This window comes from Macaca fascicularis, chromosome 11, assembly GCF_037993035.2.
Source record: "Macaca fascicularis isolate 582-1 chromosome 11, T2T-MFA8v1.1".
Classification (NCBI taxonomy): domain Eukaryota; kingdom Metazoa; phylum Chordata; class Mammalia; order Primates; family Cercopithecidae; genus Macaca; species Macaca fascicularis.
In genome coordinates this window covers 131,098,164-131,123,268 of record NC_088385.1, presented here as the reverse complement: position 1 = coordinate 131,123,268, position 25,105 = coordinate 131,098,164, and the positions used below count along the sequence as shown (strand labels likewise).

The following is a 25,105-nucleotide window of genomic DNA, read 5'->3' as shown; positions in this document are numbered from 1 at the left end:
CGCGGCGCGCGCGCTCCCGCTCGCTTCCCTCGCTCCTCCCCGCGCCCCCGCCCAGGCCGCGTTACCCAGGGCAACCGCAGTGCGGCCGCACCTGAGCTGTGCGCCTGCGTCCCGCGGGCCCGACCCTCCCTTCCCCTCGGCCCTCGCCCCTGCCCGGCCACAGCCGGGCGGAAGGGGGCGTCGCCCCGCCTCGCCAAGTGAATATCTGCCCGCCGCCCCCGCCCAGCCCGGCAGACACAGACCCGCCGCCGCGTCGGCGCCTCGCCCGTCGGGTCAGCGCGGCCAGGCCTCGCCGCCGGCCCCACTCCCAGGGTGCACCGCGGCGAGCGCTCGGGTGGGAGCGGGCGAGATGTGCCGGGCGGGCGGCGCCCACTGACCTCCCTCGGCGGCCCGGCTCCGGGCAGCGCCCGAGCCCAGGCAGCCCCGCCCGCCGCGCCCCGCCCAGCCCATGGGCCGCGAGCCCCCGCCGTCGCCCGTCGGGAGGACCGAGCCTAAGAGGGCAGCCGCCTGAAGGAACGCGACGGCGGCGCCCGCAGGTGAGGCGGGGCCCGGGGTGTGCCGAGTCCGGCCCCGCTCACCTGGCAGCGCCGGCGGGGGCGGAGGGGCCGGGCAGGGACGGGAGTTCGTGGCGAAGACTTTAAAAACCCTCCCCGCGGGGAGATGGGGGACGGGGTCCTCCCGCCCCACCCCCGGGGCTTGGGAGCCGCGCTAGCTCCGCGAGGGGCAGGGGTGGCCCCGGACGAAGGCAACTCGCGGGACGGCGGAATCGGGGGAAGAGGGTCCCTGAGGCGCGGGCCGCGCCCGCCCCCGCAGGGTCTGCCGGCCCTTTTTGGGGAGGGGGCGCCCCGGCCCGGGCTCTAGTCCAGGGTGCGGACCGGCCGCGGCGCGCGCCCACGCCAGTGGCTAGGGGGAGGAGAGGCCGGTCCCGGGGCGCTCCTGCCAGCCCCGGGGTGGGATCGCAGGGCGAGGGATCCGCATTGCAGGTGCACCAGGAGCGCCCCGGGGCCTAGCCCGGCTTTGTCTGGGATGCTGTGGGGAGGAGGCGGCTTGAATCCACATCTCCTTTTTAAATGCATGTTACCACCCAGGGGACCTTAGAGACCCTCCCTGACAAGTTGTATCGCCTCCTGTCCTGGTAGCCTTTCCGTAAGTACGCTACCTGCCAGCCCCTTCCTGAAGCTTTGATGCGCTTTAGTTTACTCTGACGATTTGTTTGTGATTCGTGAAACGGAGCAGAAGGCACAAACGCAGCAGAGCTCCGGGTTTGGCTCCTGGGCTGCCGTCTGCTACCGCGAGTGAGTTTCTCTAACTTAGGTTTTCATGCTGGCCTGTATTGTTTCATTTCAAGCTTTGATATTTAGCAGTACGATCTAGTCCACTAATGAAAATTAGGCGGCCAGAGAGAAAATATAACCGTACTCTGTAGTTTAGGTTGCAGTAGTTGGTTTTGTAACAAAATACAAGCTACCAGGCTGTAATACTTTAACATATTACGCATTTCCAGAAACCTGTAAGAGTATTAAAACTAGGATTGCCATTTTAAAACTTTTACATTTGAAATTAAAGAGCATTGGTATTGATAAAATGATTTTTTTTTCACATTAAGAATTCCCATGCATTTTCTCGCCGTTGCATTGTAAGGAAAAAGATGCTAACGTTTGAAGTGACTTTTACCTCCAAAGATGTTTTGAAATGTATGTAATTCTTTTGGCTAACTGTTCATCTTACGTGAAATATGCTTGGAAGAAGGCTTTAAAACTAGTGATTATATTTACGGGTATGCGTACCTATACTTATCACTGAAAAATCTTGAAATAGTTTTGTTACTCCTCTGCATATTATAATTACGCAGTGAATTTAGTTTAGGCACATTTAAGATCTAAGGTACAGGACAATTATTTGTGTGAGATTTTTACTCTAACACATTTTAAATACATCAGTCTGACAAATAGGTTTTTTTGGAAATTAGAAATTTTTATTAACTCTTTAAAAAAAGAATCATTCATCTTGGGTATATAACTCTTTCATCTGCCATGTTGCATAAATTGCCAAATTGGATAAATTGATCTCAACTTACCCAATTATCTTTGGATAAATTGAGCTCAATATAATTACCTCATTGGTAGGATGCCTTTGCAGTGACACTAACGTTAATAAAGTGTTGATGCTTTTAAAAAATACTTATGTTGAAAAAGCATTTTCTCGTATATCTAGCAAGAAAAGTCGTGGAACTTTTTTCCTTCTATCTGGAACCAGATCAGCCATAAATAGTTTCTAATACATAGAGGGCACACATTTGGTAACTAAGATTAATTATATCTACTGAATTTACTGAATTCCATATCCTTCAAGGGCAGTGACTAGGTGACTTTGTGTCTTCACACACCAATGTTGCAGTAAACGTTTGAGTCAGATTGAAGTTTCATCCCAGCTAGGTAGGTGCTAACCTAATGACACCGGTTTCCACATCTTCAGCTCTGATGTTTCAACCTGCAGAAGGATTTGGGCAGGGAAGTGGCTGTGTCCTAATTGTCTTCAGATATGTGGAGGTCTGTCATGCGGCAAGGGATTTCATTTATTTTGAGTAATTAGTACAGAAAAACAGATTTCACTTTCACGTAAAGGCAAAAGTTGTTTATGGTGAGAACTAGCAGTGGAAAGAAGGGGCCGCTCCTTCCCTAGGGGCTTTTGGGATCAGCTGGTTCCCCACTTGGCCTGAATGTCTGTTAGGAGGTATCACAGGTATAGGGCGGTCTTTCTGAGACGGACTCCTAGGTATTCCGATGGCAACTATATTCGAGGACTTCCGTACTTCACTTTTAGCACTGTGGCTTTTGTTTTTTGTTTTCTTAGGCTGGCTTCTACAGTTGTGGACATAGCAACATCCCCAAACACCTACACAAACCCTGGGAAGATTTTTAGTAGATTAAAGACCCACCTGCTATCAAAGATGATTCTTAGTCCTGCTTTGCGTTTGTATGGCACATTACAGGAATAAAGCACTCTCAAATTCAGTGTGTTTTAAAAGACTCTTTTTAATTATACATGATTTGTATTTCTTTCTTTGACTTTTATTTTCTACAATAAACATTGAATCAAGAGGAAAATTACTCTTTTCTAGGAAGGCAAGCACAAAAGTCTTTTTTTAAAGCTCTTTTTAAAAAATAGCATGGTGCCAGTCATTCTTTGGAGAGCCAGCAAGTTGTGAAGGTGAATCGTTCTTTTACTTGGCTGAAAACATTTTTTTAAAGATACTGAATAAGGCTGGGTGCAGTGGCTCACTCCTGTAATCCTGGCACTTTGCTAGGGCGAGGCGGGCAGATCACGAGGTCTCGATCGAGACCATCCTGACCAACATGGTGAAACCCCATCTCTACTAAAAATACAAAAATTAGCTGGTCATGGTGGCGCAGTATTCCCAGCTACTCGGGAGGCTGAGGCAGGAGAATCGCTTGAACCCAGGAGGCGGAGGATGCAGTAAGCTGAGGTCATGCCATTGCACTCCAGCCTGGCGACAGAGCAAGACTCCGTCTCAAAAAAGAAAAAAAGAAGAAGAAGAAGAAAAAGACTGAATAAGAGATGATTCTTGTGCTTGCTCCGCATTTTAGTTTGTTTATTTCATTACTCAAACATGACTCAAGTTTCACAGCAAAAAGTCCAGTCATATCCACCTACATTAAGTTGCATTGGATGTTTTTTCAGTATGTCTGCATGGTTTTTAAAATATGCTGGCAGCTGAAGGTAAAACAAAGCCAAGAAGTAGAATTACAGCAAGCTGAAAAGCTTAGGGGAATTGGAGCTTTGTGTTTGAAGAAGAAAAACATGTGCCCTGTTTGTATGAAACCAATCTTGAGAATGATGGTTTTATCAAAAATGGGAATAATAATTTATCTATTATAACAAAGATTCGGCTACTGAGTGTCAATCTAATACATGTATTAAGTGGGTCAATGAGGTTGGGACTCCAGTCTGTGGCTAAGAAGCAGAGCAGAGTTACCTGTGAACACGAGTGCCCAATACACAAGGATTGAAGTGCAGCAAGACGGTAATGAGGCCAATTGAGTTAAACCAAGGTCCAACCTCTCCAGTTTAGGAAGAAGAGGAAAAAACAATTCTGAATTAATGTCTGCTTGGACTGGACTTTTTAAACGTCTTTTAAAGTAGTTTCTCTCTCTTGTTCTGTAGCAGATGAGTTTGTCTCATGCGTTTGTGTCTCTTATCCATTAGCTGACTTTGGGTGTGATAAGTGACTAAGACTCCTCAAACTTTGGACAAGGAATATACCATTTATTTACGCTGTATGCATGAAGGGAAAAGAGACGATTATCAAGTTTTTCTGGCCAACCAAGAAATAAAATGAAACCTTAAAAATACTTATTTTTCCAGGAAAAAAAATCACAGATACTACTTAAATATTATTACCAGGACAACAAATTAGCAAATAAGGCAACCAGTTAGAAAGCAGCATTTTCAAGGTTAAAGGTTGCATTTTAAAGCTTTTAGCCATGACTTTTGAAGGGATCACACAAACATCTTAAAAGACTTCTTTGTTAATCAGAAAACAGTTTACATGCAAATTTCCACAATGGAGAGCAGACCGAGATCAATACTTTCACCATTATTCCCAGCTTACTGCTTTATCAGAAAGAACTTTACTACGAAGCAAGAAGTGTCTACTCTTCTGTGAAGGAGTAAGTTTTCTCCTTGTTTCTGAAATTTTTTATTCTAGCTGAATTCTCAGGACCGAGCAGTAAACTTCCATTGGTTAGCACCAAATAGAGCAAGCCTGAGAAAGCTGCTTATAATAAGGGGGAAAAACGACAGAAGAAAACTTTTAATAAAGGAGTATAAGGCACATAATACTCTGCTTCAACAAATTTTCTTTTTGTTGCCTCTTTGGCAACACTTCAGATACTAAATTTAGGTCTGCATAAAATCCATTATCCTTTGCTCTTCAGATTTCCTCCCCAATCTATTTCTAAATGCATCCTGTGCCCTTCTCATTTACTATGCAAGTAAGAGAGTTTATGAGAAGTCCTTAAAGCCCATTTTCTTAGGTAACATTGTTTAAGCATTAATGCTACATGTAAATTGTCGTTCCCAATATTACTGCAATACTCTCTTTCTTAAAGTTGCACATTTTACCTAGAAATCCGTGGCATCATACTCTGAAAAGGCCATCTTTGATATAATGTAGAGGACATGTAAAAACACTGGGTTCCCGAGAGAAAGTTCCATCTCTATCATACATAGCATAATTATCTTAGGATCGCCATATTTTTCTTTTTTTTTGTTGTTTTTTTTTGTTTTTTTTTTTTTTTTTTTTGAGACGGAGTCTTGCTCTGTCACCCAGGCTAGAGTGCAGTGGCCGGATCTCAGCTCACTGCAAGCTCCGCCTCCCGGGTTTACACCGTTCTCCTGCCTCAGCCTCCCGAGTAGCTGGGACTACAGGCGCCCGCCACCTCGCCCGGCTAGTTTTTTTGTATTTTTTAGTAGAGACGGGGTTTCACCGTGTTAGCCGAGATCGTCTCTCGATCTCCTGGCCTCGTGATCCACCCGTCTCAGCCTCCCAAAGTGCTGGGATTACAGGCTTGAGCCACCGCGCCCGGCCAGGATCGCCATATTTTTCTAATGATAAATGAACATAAGAGGTTAGGCTCATGCCATACCCTAAACATTGAAGGAGGCTTTTTGTAACTCCTTTCTCTTCAGCTGTCACACACATCAACCCAGATGAAAGGCACTGCTAGTGTTTCTGCCTCAGTGGCCAGTAGCGTGTTAGGGCAGATATGCATTTTTAAAATAGCCAAGGCTTGCACATTGATAAGAAAGATGGAGGAAGGTTGGGGTTTTTTGCTCAGTTTTGTGTTCCCATAGATAAGAACATAGTAGAAGTTACTAGGTTTGGCCTGTCATTTTCAAGGAAGGTCAGTATCTGATACCGAATCATCTTTATCTTTTGGTTGAGTCCCTGTGACAAGACCAGAAAGTTCTAGTGGAATAGAGCAGCAGCTTTCTGGCATTAAGGTACTTGTTCATTGACATGCCCTGTTGCTCTCGGGGGAGGAAGGATGTGTAATCCTCCTCAGCCTCTGCAATGTGATAGATTTCAAGTGAGGAATTATTTTCCATCAATAAAGGGGTCAAGTCAGTTTTTGACAAGTTTATTAGTACAATAAGGCTGTGGTATCAGGACCCAGTTCAGAGATAAACAAAGCCAAACCATATTGTTTGAGGGCAAAGGCAGGTTTTTAGGGGAGAGAGAAAATAAATATCCAAGTAGAAACAGAGCCAGAAGTGAGACCTTGGAGACAGGTTGAGAGCTGTCTATTTGGAGGTGTTCTTGTGTCTCATCCCTTGTTGCAGGATGGAACTCAGAGCTTTGGGTGACCATTGGCTAATTCTAGAGCACTGCACTGAATGTTACTCATTAGCAGGCTGTGGTTAGAGCAGAGTGCCTTTCCTAGTAGTTTCAGGATGCCAGTGGGACCTGCCTGTGCAGTGACCATCTTGAGTCTGAAATTTAAGTGGAAAGCAGCAAATTAGCCATTCCTGTGTTTAGAGAAAACTGAGTTTAATTAGAAGGTGTCAAAGTCGTTGGGGTCAGCATGTTCCTACTGAAGAAACTGGGAATCCTCGGCACATTAGTAGCCAGCAGAACTGTGGAGTCCCTTGAAGGAAGGTTGAAGTGATGTTTGGACTGCTGAACCACAGAGTGAACCTGGGAATGAGATACATTGACAGACACCCTCATCAGTGCTTTCCATCGGTGTGCAAGACTTAGCTATTTTTCAAAAGAACATAGCTTCCTCTCCCATGGAATGTCCTACCATTGGGGATGTAACCAGAAGCCTCCGAAGCCTACTCAGTTTTTTAGGTGAAGATCCCAGATTTTTGTTTGTCACAACTCTCATGTTTACATTTATAGGTAGGGAATCCAGCCACTTCAGTCGAGTTTCTGAAAATTCCTGGCTAGGTTATTTTTCACAGTTCCATTTAGACATTTTACCATCTCTTCTGATTGTGGACAAGACAGTGAAGGCATTGATGAATGTATAGGGCTTTACAGCTTTATTTACAATCTGGAAATTATGGACTCCTATTCCAAATAGACACACTTAATGTACCAAATCTGTAAATAAAATATTTCAGAAGTCTTTTTGACAGTCATTGTGTTAGCCTTTGCATGTATCTTCTATACCCAGTGAAATTACTAAAGCATTCACACGAAAACCTGTTTTTCTCATTTGAATAAAACCAATCTGAATGTGCTTATAAATGCCCGCCTCCTGCCCCACACCCCCATCCATAGATAAGTTGCTTTCTTTGTCTTTATGGCTACTTCCCACAACATGAATGGACACGTCAGACAACTCACACAGTGGTGATGAGCTACACTGGTAAATTTGGAGTATGCTACCCACATACAATTTTCCCTGGCATCCCTTCTCGTTGGTGTGTACCAGGCCATGGGACACAGGAACAAGATGAAGGCACTTTGGAGCTACCAAGGGGCTCTCTGAAACCCTGACAGTCTTCAGAGTCCCTTCTACGATGTGGGGCCTGATCTGGGACAGGACAGTGTGGGAAAGAGCCACCATAAGGGACTGTTCACTCTGAGAGAGATGACTGACCATAGATAACCTTGACCGTGTTATTCACCAAAGGAAGTATATTTCCAAAACAGCCCAACATGAGTTACATGAGGGCTGTGAGAAATGTAAGCTCCTCCAAGAGCATGCAGCCCTCACTGTTTTCACAATTGTCCATAGTCAACAGAGTCACGAAAAAGTGAGAAAGAAAAGCAGGACTTCATACTCCAGTGAGAGCAATAAGCTTTGACTTCCGGACAGAATATACAGAGGTCAAGATGAATCAAGATTCCTCTTTATTGAGAAGAGATTGCATCCCAAAGACCAATTTACTTTTCTGTGAGTGGGTAGTCTTGTCTCTTCAATTATACACAAGTGTTTATGGATTCACCTCACTGTATCTCGATGCACACGTACATGCACACATGTCATTCCAAACAGTGTATTTAACTGGCAATATATTTAGCAATTTAAAATTGTAGTTTTTAAATGTTACCAAACATACCAGGTGTCCTAATACATTGATTGATTTTACCATCATAATTTGAGCTTTAATAACAAGTATTCAAAAAAAGACCCAGCAGCTCATCCGTGGGGATTATCAGGTGACAAGGGATGTTTTTTCCATTTGAATTTTAATTTCTTTATTCATTTTTAGGTAAATATTATTAACTAATTGCCTTACTATTCTGTTGGTCCAAAGGGAATTAGGAACTTTAGAAAACAAAATTTACGTTAAAAAATAATGCAGTTGTTATTTAAAATTGTCAGAAATGTGGCATCTTAAAACATTCAGCTAATGGAAGTAGAGTGACTCTTGGTTGTCATAACATGTAATACTGTCTGGGATTTTTAAAAAGCAATTTATAACGATAATAGTTTCTTAAGTTACAGCTCCCTTTAATTTGTATTCTCATGTTTAGATTCATCTACTCTGAAATCATGGTGTTAGGTAGTCATTGAGCTATTCTGTAAGGCAAGTGTCAAGAATTTAGGAAGTTCCATTTAATTTAGCCTTTGTGAAAAAATTCTGCTTTTTGTATGAATCCATATGTACAGGGTTGTCTGTGCCCTGCCCCTGCTCCCACATATTAGCTCCACAGGGGGAGAGTGTTTGTCTCTTGTTTGTTGGTGTGCTCCATGTGTCCTCCGCAGTGTCTGGCTCAAAGCTGCTTGAAGATGCTTCCTTTATAGAAAGAATGAACTGTAATACTTTCTATCAACCCCCACATAGAAGACACAACCTTCTCTTATACCCCCAAATTCACAAAAATAGATATGAAAGGATTTTCTTTAAAAGTACTAAGAACTTGAATAATTTCTTTTATGTAGTCTTCTGTGTTATATTGGAATAACCTTGTTGTTGTTAATACACTTTATAAAAAAAGATAAATAACTTTTCAGTTTGTACCTGTTATGTTTAAACTTTATTTTTAAACTGCTTTTATAACCTGAGCAATTGTTTTTATTTTGAAAGAGACCTTTTCGAAGTAGAAAACCATTTTAAGATTTACCAGCGCAACACTAATTACTTCAACTTCTCCAGTATATTTGTGCAAATCACAAAGTTCAAATTATGGCTGTTGTACACAGGGTTTCCTGGTGACCACGGAGCCTGTACTTTCATTTCTCCCAGCCTGGAAAGCTTTCTTAAAGTGCTAGTATATATAAAATATTAGGAGTTTTGACATGATTTCATAAATTTATTGGGAGTCTTTAAAATTCTCCTAAGGTTTACATATTTAGTGAAGTCCTTAAAAACAAAACTCTTTGCATTGAAGAAATATTAAAGCCTTTAAACATCAAAGTTTCCTAGAGATTTCCTGCTTGTCTTAGATAGAGTACTCCTGTGGAAACTGTACACCTAGGTCAGCTTCAATGTGTCCACTTAATTTCTGTAGAAATATGCAGCTTTATAACCATAACACTGGAGTCCCTATTGCATTTCAGAATTATCTTGCACTCACCCTCTTCAGTTCTCAGGTCACGTTAACGTTCATACAAGAAAAGCAAAATCTCACATTATTAAGAAATGGGAAGAAAATTATTACATTCTTAGGCAATTTGGAGTTTATTTGCAGTCCTTTTTCTTCCAAGCAAAAGAAAGCAAGGAAATGCTGATCCAGTGTTCCAGCCGTTTTAGCTAAACAGGTAAAGTAGTCCCTTTCTGCACTCCTGCTTCGCCAAGCGTGTAAGATACAAGGAAGAAGCTCACTCAAGTAGGCTCTTGTTGCTCCCTCACCTGCTGGTTGCCTTTTCCTCCAGGGTTAGCAGTTCTCTGGTACAGGAAGGATGCTGCATGTGGGGAGAGCTTGCCCTCCCAAGAGTGCCATACGCTGCGTTTACTAGCCATCCCGGAAACCCAGAGAGACCAGGATAAACCTCAAGTCCAAAGGGGGAGAAAAGGCCTACCTCAAATTAGGTTGACCCTAACCCTGGGGGTTTCTCATCCAAAACTCTTTTGACCTTTGGGGTCAGATTATCCTTGCTGTGGGGCTGTCCTGTGCATTATGGTCCATTTAGCAGCATTCCTGGCCCCTACCCACTGGATGCTGGTAGCACCCACCCACACACTCATGACAACCCAAAGCATCTCCAGACATCACCAGATGCTCCCTGGGGGCACAGTTGTCCCAGCTGAGAACCACTGCTCCAACTTGATCAAACTCAAGACTCATCAGGAGGATGAGAACCCTGTGTTCTTCCATTAATTCCGACTGCTTACAGTTTGCCTCATATCAGAAAACTTACACGCTAATTCCATCTGTTCTTTGGATTAAAAAAAAAAAATGTATCTTGCATCAGCCGTAAAACAACGACTAGATTCTCTGAGGGGAAAAAAAACCTGTGTAGATGGTGTTCTTAGCAGGCTAGAGTCAGATTGTAGAAGCAGGCCATCTCCTCTCGAGGCCCCACGTGAAGATTACTCTTGCCACTGCCAGATGATGTTATGTCTCAGCACAGAGTCGCCACTTTCCTCTCTCTACTCCCCATCCCGTTCGGCCTTCTGAATCGCGGCATCATTTGTTGACTTAAGCAGGCAAAACTCAAACTACATTTGAATAAAGAATTTGTCAGTATCTGCATTTGTTGCAGTCTTCTGTATCGAGAGAAACTCCAAGCCACTTATCCAGCTAACCAGAACACCTTAAAAGTGTTTATGTCTTCAAAAAAGAGATACCACATGAAATTGTATTATTAACAAGTTAGTAAATAAGGCAACCAATTTAAAAAGCAGACATTTAGAAGTTCAGAGCTGTATTTTAAAGGATTCAGCAACAATCTCTGAAGCCCAGGTGTCTTAAAATGTTCGGTAGTACAAACAAAACAGAATTGTACATTTTTACACATTTCCACACAGAATAGCAGAGTAAGCTTGTAGCTCTTTAAGAGAACTAGCTTTTTAACCCAAAATGGTGTCTGTTTTTCTGCAGCTTTAGGAGAGAAGAAGCATTTTCTCTTCCTCTGAATTTTTTTTTCACAAGCCGCAGCATCAAGAATAAGCACTGGAATTATATTAGCATCTGGCACAAAAGAGTAGACCTGAGAAGCTTACAGCTTAAAATATGGGGAAAGAAAAGGGCAAAAGAGAATGTTTAACAAATGGAATGTTGGCCAAATGGTGTTCAGGCTGTGCAGCATATGCACTTTTACGTTTAAGAGGGTTGCGGCATTTTGTCTTCATTTAGGGACAGTATATTATCTAGTTAAGATCATAGGCTTTGGAGTCAGACTGATTTGGAGGCTTTGGAGTCAGACTGGTTTGGGATGACCCCAGCTCTGCCTCTTACTAGGTGTGACTTTAAGGAAGTTATTTTATTTAACCCTCCAAGCTTGTTTGCTAACGTGTGAAGTGAGTAAGAATATCTGCTCCTTAGAGTGTTGATCAAGTACGTAGCATGGCGCCTGGCACCGAGCCCTTGGTAAAAGGTGATTCCGTGTTCGTTCTTCTTCCCTGGAGCTAAAGGCTGTGTTGCTACTGCAGTTTCTGTCTGCTTCATCCTGCATCATCCCTGCCAGACTAAACTCCCTTAAGTGGGGATTTTGCCTCTATTGAGTAAAACCTCAGCTTTTCCCCATTTTTTATCTTTTCCATCTCGACTTTTCTGAGCAGCTTTTAATATACAACTTAAATCTGACACTAACTTTTCTATCTAACCTTATTTTCCACCATTCCCCAGAATGTTCTTTCCATATCAGATAGTTTAATGGTGTCATGTTCCTTCTAAAGCTTCATTCGTATTTACTTCCCCAGAAACGCTTCCTCCTGACCCAACTCTGCCCATCCTTTGAGGCTCAGTTTAATTCCAACCTCTTCAGAGTAAAACCTTTGTCACTCCAGTCCTTATTCACTCATTATTAGGTACCTCCATGTGTCTGGCAACAGATAGGTACCAGGAATGCTACAATAAATAATTGAGGCCGGCCCCTTTCTTCCAGGGATTTATGCAGCCTGGGGCAGGAGAGACAGGTAGATAAGAGAGAGCTGCCAGTGCTGTCATGGGCAGCTCTTCACCCTTAATGGACAGCCCTCCCCTGGCTCCTGTGCTTGGTGTATGCCTCGTGAGGATTTAATTATATATTGTTTTCTTTGTACTTTAGTGGCTGAGTCTCATATCCCCAAGTAAATTGTAAGCATAGGACTGAGTACACAGTGAGCACTTTAGAAACATATGCTGGCTTGATCTTTCACCTCCAGATGCATATTTAAAAGGAGAATCAATTGCTTAGCCTATTGTAAAGGCCTTGTAAACTTCAAAAAGCAAATTAAAAAACAAAATCAATGATGACGTTAAGCTCCTGGCAATCCCCATAACCTCCTAGTGATTAGAGTGGCTCCTAGGCTTTGGAATTCATGGGACAGTGCGCTTTTAAATTTGGCAGTTCTAAAATGAAAATGAAGAATTGTCCTTTGAGTCTAATAAAGTTAGCTTTATGGAAAACTCACTGCATTGTCCTCGTTTTTCTCACTGTGTCACAGACCAAGAAAAGCATCATCCAAGCTTATGACAGGCGTTTCCTGAGTTTCTGAGCTGCTGAGTGCCACTGAGGAGCTCATGAAGCATGATCTGAATCATGAGCTTACATGCACCATGGCCGCATCTCAGCTTCAGTGCCGTGTCACAGGCTTAGCATTGACAATTCACATACTTGGCTCATAAGAGAAATTTCCAGGTGTCAGTAAGCTGCACCAGAGAAGATACCGTATGTCACAAACTCTAGGAAGTCCTGAACAAGCCCACATTTTCCTTTCCACAGAAATGAAATTTTAATTTGTAGGTGGCTTGATAATTTTTTACTCTTTTTATTTTTGAGCTATCTATGGCAATCAGAGAAATTGTTCTAAGCCCTCTCCTGCTCACTAATACAAGATACAGCATAGCACCTAATGATGAGGTCGGGGAGGATGCTGAGTGAGATCACCACTAATGTGCAACTCCTAGAAAGAAGCCTTTCTTAAAGGGCCAGCCCAGGTTTCCAGAGGCACCATTATTGTAGGTGGCGGGGAAATAGCAGGGAACAAGACAGAAAAGTCCTTGTTCTCCTGGAGTTTACAAAGCTAGTAAGGTAAGAAAGATAAATAAGCGACCTAATTTTAGAGAGTGATAAATGCTATGAAGATGTAAAATGGCATAATGATGATGGCAGTTGAAGAAAATTGTTAAATTATTCCAGCAGTACAAAGTGAGCACTGGCCACAGCAGTTACATTTTACCTGGGAGCAAATGAACCCTTGGATGACTCTCCGTATTGAAGCAATGATAGTAAACACATAGCTCTAGCCATGGTTCTAAATGCTTTAGATTGTGCTGCCCAACTTGGTAGACACTAGCCTCATAGGGACAGTTTATTTTAATTCAAACAAAAAATAAAATGAAAAATTTTTCAGACACATTAGCCACACATTTCAAGTGTTTGATAGCTACATGTGGCCACAATAGCTACAGAAGAGTGTGGTCACTCCACTGAGCCTCAGTTCTTTAAAAACGGCATAACCATACCTATTTTGCGTGATTGTTTCAAGAATTAAGTGATCATCTGTAAGTCTGGCACCTAAGGCCGGGCGCGGTGGCTCGTGCCTGTAATCCCAGCACTTTGAGAGGCTGAGGCAGGCAGATCAGTTGAGGTCAGGAGTTTGAAACCAGCCTGGCCAATGTGGTGAAATCCCTGTCTCTACTAAAAATACAAAAATGAGCAGGGCGTGGTGGTGCACACCTGTAGTCCCAGCTACTCAGGAGACTGAGGCAGGAGAATCATTTGGACCCAAGAGGTCAAGGTTGCGATTGCGCCACTGTGCTCCAGCCTGGTCAACAAAGTGAGACTCCATCTAAAAAAAAAGAGTCTGGCAGCCAGACGCTTGGTGTGGCTACTTTGTTGGACAACAGAGAATAGAATATTTACATCATCACAGAAAGTTCCATTGGACAGCATCTCTTTAGATAAACTCAGTCTTCCCCACATCCTAATGAGGTGTAGGTACTGTTTTTCCATTTTGCAGATGACGAAATAAGGCATGGGAGTTATGCGTGACTTGCCCAAGGTTGCATCATTAACGAAGGGCAGAACTAGAATGCAAACCCTGGTGGTCTGGATCCAGCCTGGTTGATCCCTACCCTGCTATTCCGCTATAGTGCACAGATCCAGTATAGCTCATCTGTGTGATCCGCTTTCTTTTTTTTTTTTTTTTTTTGAGACGGAGTCTTGCTCTGTCGCCCAGGCTGGAGTGCAGTGACCGGATCTCAACTCACTGCAAGCTCCACCTCCCGGGGTTACGCCATTCTCCTGCCTCAGCCTCCTGAGCAGCTGGGACTACAGGCACCCGCCACCTCGCCCGGCTAGTTTTTTGTATTTTTTAGTAGAGACAGGGTTTCACCATGTTAGCCAAGATGGTCTTGATCTCCTGACCTCGTGATCTGCCCGTCTCGGCCTCCCAAAATGCTGGGATTACAGGCTTGAGCCACCGCGCCCGGCCTCCACTTTCAACCAGAGTGCATCTGAGGGAGAGAACATTACCTCTTCAGAAAATCTTGTCATTGAATGCTTTTAAATTCAGCTAACATGAGTACTGACCAAAGGATCAGGAAAAATGTAGGCCTATCATAGGCACAATTTCCCCCTCCTTGAAAAGGGCACAGGAAACCACAAAGCACCAAAAAAATACCAAGTTTATGTATGATCTCAATAAGGCAGATTAAGCTCTCTATGCCTCAGTTCCTCTGTCCTAGAGCGGTGTGAGGATGTAATGAGACAAGGCCTGGAAAGCCTCAGCGGGACCTGTCACAGTCAGTGACGCCAGGGAGGTCAGCAGCAGCATTACCACTGCACTCAAGCGGCCACACTTGGGTTGAATGTTCCAGAATGCACAGGAAACAGCAGAACAGACCACTAACGTGAGGAGACAGCTTGTCCTTCTCTCCCAGAGCTGCCATGAGAGCCTGTGGTTCCAAACAGCCTGAGTTTGGAATTAGAGAGCACTTTAGGAAGGCACGAGGCAGAGGAGGTAGCAGCCTTTGGAAAGAATCTGCATTTGGCTCATGCACTTAGGATTTGCAAGTTTAGTTAAGTGTCTTCACTCGTCTGAGCCTCCATTCTTTAAAAAATGGGTTTAATCGGCTGGGCGCGGTGGCTCATGCCTGTAATCCCAGCACTTTGGGAGGCCAAGGCAGGCAGATCACTTGAGGTCGGGAGTTCGAAACCAGCCTGACCAACATGGAGAAACCCCGTCTCTACTAAAAACACAAAGCCAGGCATGGTGGTGTGTTCCTGTAATCCCAGCTACTCGGGAGGCTGAAGCAGGAGAAGCGCTTGAACCCAAGAGACAGAGATTGTGGTGAGCTGAGATCACACCATTGCACTCCAGCCTAGGCAACAAGAGTGAAACTCTGTCTCAAAATAAAATAAAAAATGACTATAGTCATGTATCTTGCATGATTAAGAATTAAGTAATCAGCCGAGAGTGGTGGTTCACATCTGTAATCCCAGCACTTTGGGAGGCCAAGGTGGGCAGATCACTTGAGGTCAGGAATTTGAGACCAGCCTGGCCAACATGGCAAAACCCCATCTGTACTAAAAATACAAAAATTAGCCAGGTGTGGTGGTGTATGCCTGTAATCCCAGCTACTCAGGGGGCTGAGGCACAAGAATCACTTTAACCTGGGAGGTAGAGGTTGTAATGAGCCAAGATCACACCATTGCACTCCAGCCTGGGCGACAAAGCGAGACTCCCCCATCTCAAAAAAAAAAGAATTAAGTGATCATCTATAAGCCTGATACATAGACATTTGGTAAATAATAGTCATAATTACTATTTTGATTAATGATTTTCAGCTTCTTATTAAAAAATGTCTTTGAGTATACATTGGGTGCTTATTTGTAAAAGTATCTAAATGAAAGTGGGCCCTTAAGTATTTTCTTGCCCAGATGCTTTAAACCCAGGGAATGCGTTAGGACAGAGTTATCCTCAAACATGATTGCTGTTACCACCCTTTACAGTGTGGTGATCACACCCTTGAGAAGCCAGGCAGAGCCAACTGAAAGGCATCCCCATAGCAGCTGCTTGCAAAGATGGAAGCTGCCTCACACTCCCCCCACAGCCAGCAAGGACAGTGGCCGCCATGTGTGACCTCAGGTGACCATGCTGTCCATTCTGAAAACTGGGAAGTCAAACTGCCAGGCTCCTGACTGGCCAGTAGGCTTCACCAGAGCTGGATCAACCAGAAGAACCTGAAACATCCAACCTAAGAATTTCAGACTTCAAATGGAAACTCTGGGCACTCTAAAACCAAAATTGCTAAGTTCCAAAAATGTTGGATACATTGGGTGCTTATTTGTAAAAGTATCTAAATGAAAGTGAGCCCTTAAAGAGTGTGTCATGAACCAAGGATTACAATTAACCCCATTGTGGGGGCACAAGGTCAAATATAAGAGGAAGAGACAAAGTCAGTTGTACAAATGGAAAAAGTGCAAATGAAAAATGATGACCTTTAACAAGGCGAGGACAGGAAGAAAATACTGGATTGCCTCTCATTCTCTGAAAATTCCTAATGAATATCAGATGTAGTGATTTTCTACCTTCCCCAATTTCTTTCACTCTCCTCCCACAGCTGATATGTGATCTATGAAATACAGTTGTCCTGCCCCTTATTTTACTTGCCATTACTTGTTTTCATTTATTTTGACTGGGTTAATGCACTAATGGCTCATTTATCTATGATGATCAAAATTTGGTTGCAAGACAGCCCTAAAGTGACACCTATTTGCCTTGTACCATTCTCTCACTGGTCTCTGGATGTTAGAATTGCTGGTGCATTTTAAACAACAGACTTTCTTAATGGATAGCTGTTTTGTGGGAAGCTTTTCCCTTCCCCTGGAACTTAATGCATGATTTCCCAGAGAGCTGGAACATATGATTCTGGGAATTCTCTTGTTCCCTGACATAATAAAGAGTGATTGTGAGTGGGAAGAACTTTATGGGGGTCAGTCATAAATGCCATCAGTAAGCATGCCTCACCTATTCTGCACAGCACAGGAAGTTTGCGGAAAGGATACTTGTAAAGAATTGAATAATCCACGCTGGGGCTCTCAGATCACTAGATGGAAAGTCAGAGGTCAAACACCCTTAAATGGACATGCTGAAGCCATCAAAAAAAAAAAAAAAAAAAAAAAAAAAAGGAAATGATCTAGGGAAATGGTAAATGCCTTTTTAAAAATATGAGTTTGTCTTTTAAAAATATTGATACTTAAGCTATGTTTTTCCAAAGGAATAAATGTTCAATAAAAACAAGTATCTGATTATTGATCACCAGAAGCTATGTAAGTACTAAAATTAAATGCCCGGTCATAGTGACTTTATTCACTGAAGTGACTATTGTTGGACTATTTTAATAATATCTAGGATCTCTAACGTCCTCCCTGTGGAATCAGTGTGGGCCCCTTTCACAGACAGGCAAGTTGGAGGAGTTGGCTTGCTTTTGCTTGATGCGTAGCTAAATTCTTACACTGTCCAAGATGACATGGCTGGGACTGGGCAGAGCCTTTTCTACCACCTTACACGGATGACGCCTCTTTCCTCTGTAAGTGACAGGCATCTTCTCTGATGCCCATTATAGCTAATGAAACCATGGGCGCTTTCACTTTTTGTAAGTAATAAAGGAAAAATATGGCTAAATTAAAGTGTATAGAGCCAGGTAAGGGGTCTGGCACTTATAATCCCAGCTACATAGGAGGCTGAAGCAGGAGGACCACTTGAGGCCAGGAGTTTGAGTCAAGCCTGGGCAACATAGAGAAACCCTATCTCCCCCCCAACCCAAAAAAAGTGTATAGAGCTTCAGCTAATGAATATATTTCCTTCCTTAAAACCTGTACTGTAATTAGGCAGACCCACAAATGGATAAAAGAAGCCTATCAGTTAAGTCAGGCGAATTGGTCCATGTGTTTGGCAAACCATAGAGATTGAGATTTTGAAAGTAAGGGAACACATCTTCTTGGCCTAGGAGCTACAGTTGAGCTTGTGATCATCAAGCACTAGGATGAAGTATTTCCCATTTCGTTAGGATGAACGATGATTTGGCATTTGGGATCACTGTATCTTTTAGTTATCAACTAGTAGACAAAATCGGCAGTAATCTCAATCTGAGGTGGAAATGGAAAGACCAGTTGGATGTGAACTGCTTACTTGCCCTCCCATTAAAGGAAGGTATCACTAGGTAGAACTGTTTGTGTGGTAACTTATGAGATATTTGTGTGCTTAAATTGTTGACTCAGGATCATCGTGGTAAATGACAAGCTTGTTAGAAGTGCACCAGTGACATTTCTACTAAGTTGAAAATGATTCTAGCTCTAGCTCTTGAAACAAGGCTATTTGGGTGATCACCAGAGGGCAGTCACATTGGGGGCTGCCGAGAAAGGGCAGGAGGAGGATGCAGGGAGGGTGGGAAGGGCCTGAGCAGCACCTCCATGGCCCCACTAGCCACCTTCTCCCCCAAAGCAGCTTCTCCCTGAGCCTGTGTCTTTGGAATAGAAAGTGCAGAGTTGACACTGTATGGGCATCGCCCCTCCAGCTCTGAGGGTCCGGAGATGGAGTGCTGGTGCTCCCTCCTCCTGGGGTGGGGTCTGCCACCCGCTGCTGGCCTCCTGGCGGTTAGGAACCCAATCTTCCATGAAGCCCAGGACACTCCCAGAAGGCACCACATGACACAGATGGTAGGAGCGCATGTGTTTGCCTATCTTGGCGTGCACAGGCCACTGAAAGACACGCGTAAGCAACCGGAAATACAGACTTGCTTTCTTCATGAGGCATTTTCACACAGAGAAGCCAAGCCCTCATCAGCGTACAGACCCGTGACATGGTTTTTAAATAGAAGCCAAATAGAAACTCTTAAAGTATGAGATAATCAGAGTGCAGAGAAACCCGGTTAATAAATCCATCTTGTAGGCCTCCAGTGACTGCAGCCTTCCCAGACAGGCTGTGTACCCTCTTTCCATGTCTAATTGTCAGGCTCTCTAATCACATCCATTACAACTTCAATGTTAGGCTGCACGTTCTTTCAGAAGGAAATGGCTGTTAATGTCGAAAGAATTGTCGATGAGCCTTAATAAAATAAAATACATATGAAAGATAATGTCAGAGAATGACAGGAATGTATAATGCATGGCGGGAGGCACCTAAGTTCTCATCATTGTCATTTTTCTGCATATCTTTGGGACACTAAATTGTTACATTTGTAACAACTACCTTCCCATTAATTCTTCTTGGTGATGGTAAACCAATCACAATTCTAGCAATCCAAGATTACCCTGGAACAATACTGTTAAAACATATGATGCTGCTTTGTTAGTGGATATTTAGTGATTATCTTTTTTAAGAGAAAACTTTATAATTTTTTTCTGACTATATTTTCATCACTAAAGAAGCTTTATAGATAGTACTAAAATAGAATTTTTAAAAGGTAAAAATCACCCAGAGTCCACCACCTAGAGACAAATGTTTATTTATTTATTTATTTATTTATCTTTATTATTTTTTTGAGATGGAGTTTCCCCTTTTGTTGCCCAGGCTGGAGTGCAGTGGCGTGATCTCAACTCACTGCAACCTCCGCCTCCTGGGTTCAAACGTTTCTCCTGCTTCAGGCTCCCCAGTAGCTGGGATAACAGGCGGATGCCACGACGCCCAGCTAATTTTTGTTTTTGTTTTTGAGATGGAGTCTCGCTCTGTTGCCCAGGCTGGCATGCAGTGGTATGATCTCAGCTCACTGCAACCTCCGCCTCTCAGGTTCAAGCAATTCTCCTGCCTCAGCCTCCTGAGTAGCTAGGACTACAGGCATGTGCCACCACACCCAGCCAATTTTTTGTATTTTTAGTAGAGACAGGGTTTCACCATGGTAGCCAGAATGGTTTCCATCTCCTGACCTTATGATCCCCCCGCCTTGGCCTCCCAAAGTGCTGGGATTACAGGCATGAGCCGCTGTGCCTGGCCGAGACAAATGATTTTTAACACTTTGGTGTATATCCTTCTACACATATACAAAAATGTGAAAATATACGTACAGTTTTTAACATACTGTTTAAAAACTTAACCTATCATAGACATATTACCTTGTTGGTAAATACAGATCTATGCTGTTTTTAATTATTGCATACTTTAGATGTGCCATGCTAGCCCTTTATTGACAGACATTCAGGTTATTTTGTGTGGTGATTATCTCGCAAAAAAATCTTTTTTTTTTTCCTGGTTGCTACTGGAGTTTTCTTTCCTCTTCCAGCTTTTAGAGACGTGCCTATTAAAAGACGTCTGCTGCTTAGCCAGGAGTAGGGGAACCCACAAAACATTCCCATCCAAAGTTTCCACATTTGGATGAGTCCAAATTTAGTTCAGTTGCCACTTTATCGCAGTAAGCCAGACACACTGCAAAATGTTTTATACAAAAACTCTCGTTTTACCCACCCAGTCACTGTATCATGTAAGTTTGATTATTTCTCATGTTATAGAAGAGAAAGGTGAGGACTCAGAGAGGCTGCAGCTCGGATATGGCAGGGTCGGAATTGGAACCCAAGATTCTGACTCTTGTGCTAAGCTCTCGACCACACCTGTTTTTGCCAGATTAAAAAAACTTAATTCTTTAAGAATGACTAATCAACAAGATGTTTTATCTTTTTAAAACATAATTGCACCTTTGCCTTCTGCTTTTTGCTTCCACTTTGTAATCGTGTTTACTCTTTTTACCAAAATATTCCTGGAGTCATTGTTGAGTACTTACCCTTCCTTGAAATCTTGTCCCTTTTTATTGCTGCTTTAACTTTTAGAGATTTCAGCTCGCTCACTAGTTGAATTTCTTAGATACATGTACAAGTAGGAATAATAGGGTCCTACCATGCAAAACAGTTTATCCAGGTGATGATGAGTTCAAGTAACATCAGTATCCATTTTCAAAGACGGTGAGTGGCCTTTCTTAAAAGCAGGTATTTGGGATCGAGAGTTGATGGCCTAATTAGCCATGGACCGTTTTTTTAGCCTTGTGAAGTACTGTAGATGGTTCCAAAGGGGGAAGCAGGCTTTCCTGTCCCTCGGGGCGCCTTGCTCTGCCTGCCTCTCTAGTTGCCTCCCCGAATGGCTCTTCTCCAGTGAAAATGGAGGAGAGAGGTCCCAGAAAATGCTTCTATTTGCTTTTATCCTTCCCTCTTTGGAAGTAATTGGAATTTCTTTGCTAGCTCATTTCCATACTTAGATAATATTCAGGAAATACCCTAGTTGGCTAAGTAAACAATCTTGAGGTATATTTATAGGACTATTGACCAGTGTTTACATAAAAATAATATAGCTAACATTCATTGAGCACTACTCTATGCCAGGCCCGTCCTGGTTGCTTTTAGCACTTAAAGCCACCCCATGAGTCAGACATCACGATGACTGAGGTAACAAGATAGGGGTCAGTTACCGCCCCAAGAGTGGTCTAATGTCTCAAGAGTTTGTCCACGCCAGTCTCTTGCATCCCATTGTGTTAAGCAGATCTTCTTTGGGCCTTAGTTTCTTAATCTTGAAACAAAGGGGTGTTGGATGCCTGATATTGAAGATTTATTCTACCCTCAATGTTTTCTGACTCCATGAATCTACTTAGAAAACCACCTCCCTGCTAGGAATCATTTTATCCTCCTGTTACATTCAATCACTGCAATTGCTGCCTTTGTTCCCCGGCCAGCCTTCATTTTCTTGATGGCAACGCTTAAGCTATAGGACACCAGAGCAGTACAGAAAGTTCCCACAGAAAAGCCCCCAGAGGTCCTTGTGCACAAACGCTGAGACACTGTGCCCTGTTAAAGGCCAAGCAGTGCTGCCAGGTCAGGGCCTTTCAAAAAGTGCACAGAGAGGGCGGCAGGGCTCCTGGTGTTCATGGCAGGAGAGAACCAAATGTGAATGGTCATAACTTATTCATGACTAGAATCTAAAAGAGCTCGTTATAACTAATTCACAGCTACCACCTAAGTGGTAGTGTGCTATTTTTTTAGATTCTAAAATTATTACCCTATTTCCACAGGCTTTGTGTTCAGCTAAAAGGTAAGTTTGTTCTTGATTGCCCAGAAACAATCTCCCATTTTTAAATGGTGTGACCCTTTCCTACCAAAGATACTCCATTTCTTTTTGTCCAGGAAATGTCTCAGGAATACGTTAGAATATTGCTTCTGGAATGTTGAGAAATGGTGGGGTGAGGTCGTGTTCAGATTCATGCTGCTGCGGTGCTTTTTGGCAAACGCAGTGTAGTTCTGGTTTAGCTCTCCACTCGGTGCCATTATGAAGCGGTAGGAAATTATCTGCAGCACGTATGTGATGTGTGAGTTCAGATGTGCGGGAAGAATGGAAGTTAATGAGGCAGGGGGCAGGGAATGGTTTGCCACGAGAGTTCTAGACAGAGGGAACAAGGGGTGCAAAGGCCCTGTGTTGGAGGGGTCCAGGCCACGCCAGGGGCTAGAGGACACCAGTGTTGACAAGCACACAGCCCCAAGGGGACCCCGTGGGGTGCGGCTGGGAAGGGCAGACTGAGGAGGGCCTCTGGCGAAGTGGGGCTTGGTCCCAAGAAAGTCAGAGAGATGCAACGTGATCAGAAATGTGCTTGACCATGAAAATTTGTGCAAGGAGGTGTGCACACAGGAGAGGCACTAAAGGAAAAGGCGTATTTTTAAAAGGGGGAAGATAAGTCTGGCCTTGATTCCTCCCACGGGTAACACCAGAGCTGTTTTTGGCAGCGAGTGCTGCTTTTTCCCAGGAATAGCCTATTGCTAACTCAGCCTCCAGAGGACTCCTATCCGCCTGGCCTTGCAGGGGAAGAGGATGAGTCTGCCCCCTGGCCTTGGGACTGGGCACCTGCTGGGATCCCAGGAACCAGGACACACCTGCTACAGGGTGGAATACCTTGTGCTTTCTTCCTAAGCTAGCCTTGCTGCTTTGTTGAGGTGCTAGCCTGGCCCAGAAAGCCCCACCCTCACCCAGCTTCCTAGGAACCTTTGCTGGTATTACGAGCAAGAGTCATTAGTGAGTCTTTCTGCCGTATTGGGTGGTCGGCAGTGCCTTTATAGCTGTGTGATTTTCTTTTTTTTTTTGAGACGGAGTCTGGCTCTGTCGCCCAGGCTGGAGTGCAGTGGCCGGATCTCAGCTCACGGCAAGCTCCGCCTCCCGGGTTTACGCCATTCTCCTGCCTTAGCCTCCCGAGTAGCTGGGACCACAGGCGCCCGCCACCTCGCCCGGCTAGTTTTGTTGTTTTTTTTGTTTTTGGTTTTTTTTTTGTATTTTTTAGTAGAGATGGGGTTTCACCGTGTTAGCCAGGATAGTCTCAATCTCCTGACCTAACGATCCGCCCGTCTCGGCCTCCCAAAGTGCTGGGATTGCAGGCGTGAGCCACCGCGCCTGGCCAGGTGTGTGATTTTCTAACGTGGACCCTGGAGAGCCAGTGGATCCAGCCTCCGCGCGAGCAGTGCTGTTCTGACGGCCTGGCCCTGTGCTCTGGACTCTGGAGGAATGCTGCCTTACCTTCCATGCCAAAAGGCTACTTCTGTGGGCTGTGTTTGCTTTTCCTCTGCAGTTTCAAAGTATTAGAGACTTGATGTGCACAACTTGGAAAGCATCTGAATTTCTGCATGAAATTAAATCTGCCCCAGACCTCGGGATTGTCACCACATCACCTGTGGGCTAGGAGAAGCAGCAAGGCTTAGATGCGTTTATTGGTGTGTATTCTCTCTTTTTGTGGGATAGCGTCCTCTCTTCCCCAGCGGTGGGTTGCAAAAGCAAGTGACATAAGTAACGTGAAAGAACACTGTGCAAGGGCAAGTCAGGTGGTCCGTGGATAGAATTATGTCGCCATGTTACATTAGTGCCCTGAGAGGAAGGGACAGCGCTTTGGAAGGAAAATGGAATTCGGCTTGAGCTGTTCACAGGGCCCCTTGTCCTCAGGCTGCTGGAGAGTGCACTCGGCCAGGCCGGGCCTTCCTCAGACACGTTGACACTAGGAAATGACAGCAGTGCACCCCCCCACCCAGGAAGCTGTCTTGCCACGTCTTCAGAGCCTACCTCTATAGGATTTGGAATGAAAAGACTTTTTTGAGTATTAACTTTCTGAACATGTAGAGTGAACAGTAAATTAATTTAGTACCTGGTGGATTTGCCATAGGAAAAAATGTACGTGTGGCTTAACCTTTGAGTCCTGATCAAGGTCACCTATTCAGCAGGACTTTGACCTTCGAAGTACCCATTTGCATTGCTTCTGCTGGCATTCTCTGGGGAGAGAAACCAGCAGAGCTGTGCACAGTCACCTGGGGGGGCTGGCCCCTGGCAGCCGTGACTAAGCCCCGAAGTGATAGTCAGTTGGAGCCCCATTATCTGCAGCCATGGGCAGCATCCTCAAGGAGGGAAGAGGACCAGTGTCCTGGCCTTGCCGCCTTTCGTTGAGCAAATAACTGTAAGATTGTGGATGGCTCCCAGCAACGCTGAGGAACAAAGTTGGATTGCCTCAGGACGGAGCGCTGCAGTACAAAGAGCACACAATTTGTAGCATATGCCCTTTTGACACAGAAAGTGCAAGCATTTTGCCAGACGGGCTGCCCTCCATTCCTGGCTGACACACAGCTAAGATGGGGTGAGTGCCCTTACTCAGCAGGCGGCGTTATTCATCTGCAGCAGACGCCCTGTCTCTCCTGTCATCCGCCACGCTGACCCTATTACGGATCTGTCATGAATGTTCCTTCATGTTTCTAAAGCGTCTCTGATACTGAATTAAGTCCCTTGGGACCAACTCCATTTCTCCCTCTGAATTATGTGCATCTCTTGGCTGGGTCTCCTCAGCCTAAACAGGATGCCTCGGTGGCTTCAGTCATGCCACAGTACTGGGAGCGTGACATCATCACAATGATTACCTCTCTTCAGTCGTGAAGGACCACAATGGAAAACACCACTGTCTTTTAAGCCGTGGCAACTCTTTTGCCCTCCGAAAGCCAGTGATATTGTTATTCTTTTGAGCTGATGAGAAAAT

General features: G+C 44.2%; 2 protein-coding genes across 6 annotated transcripts in view; one reads left to right on the top strand and one right to left on the bottom strand.

Moving 5' to 3' along the window:
• Window positions 1-309, bottom strand: part of ZNF664 (zinc finger protein 664) — a 39,817-nt gene extending 39,508 nt beyond the window's left edge. The window contains exon 1 of the mRNA XM_074008335.1: window positions 243-309. The gene's annotated coding sequence lies outside the window, so the exon portion shown is untranslated. The remainder of the gene's footprint in view (window positions 1-242) is intronic.
• The window catches only part of CCDC92 (coiled-coil domain containing 92), a 35,849-nt gene continuing 10,976 nt past the window's right edge, over window positions 233-25,105 (top strand). For 3 of the 5 annotated variants that reach the window (XM_074008333.1, XM_015431760.3, XM_015431758.3), the window contains exon 1: window positions 233-536. The gene's annotated coding sequence lies outside the window, so the exon portion shown is untranslated. Of the gene's footprint in view, window positions 537-1,013; window positions 1,296-25,105 lie in introns of those variants that run through there. The other 2 variants (XM_065525009.1, XM_065525007.1) reach the window with 2 other exon arrangements.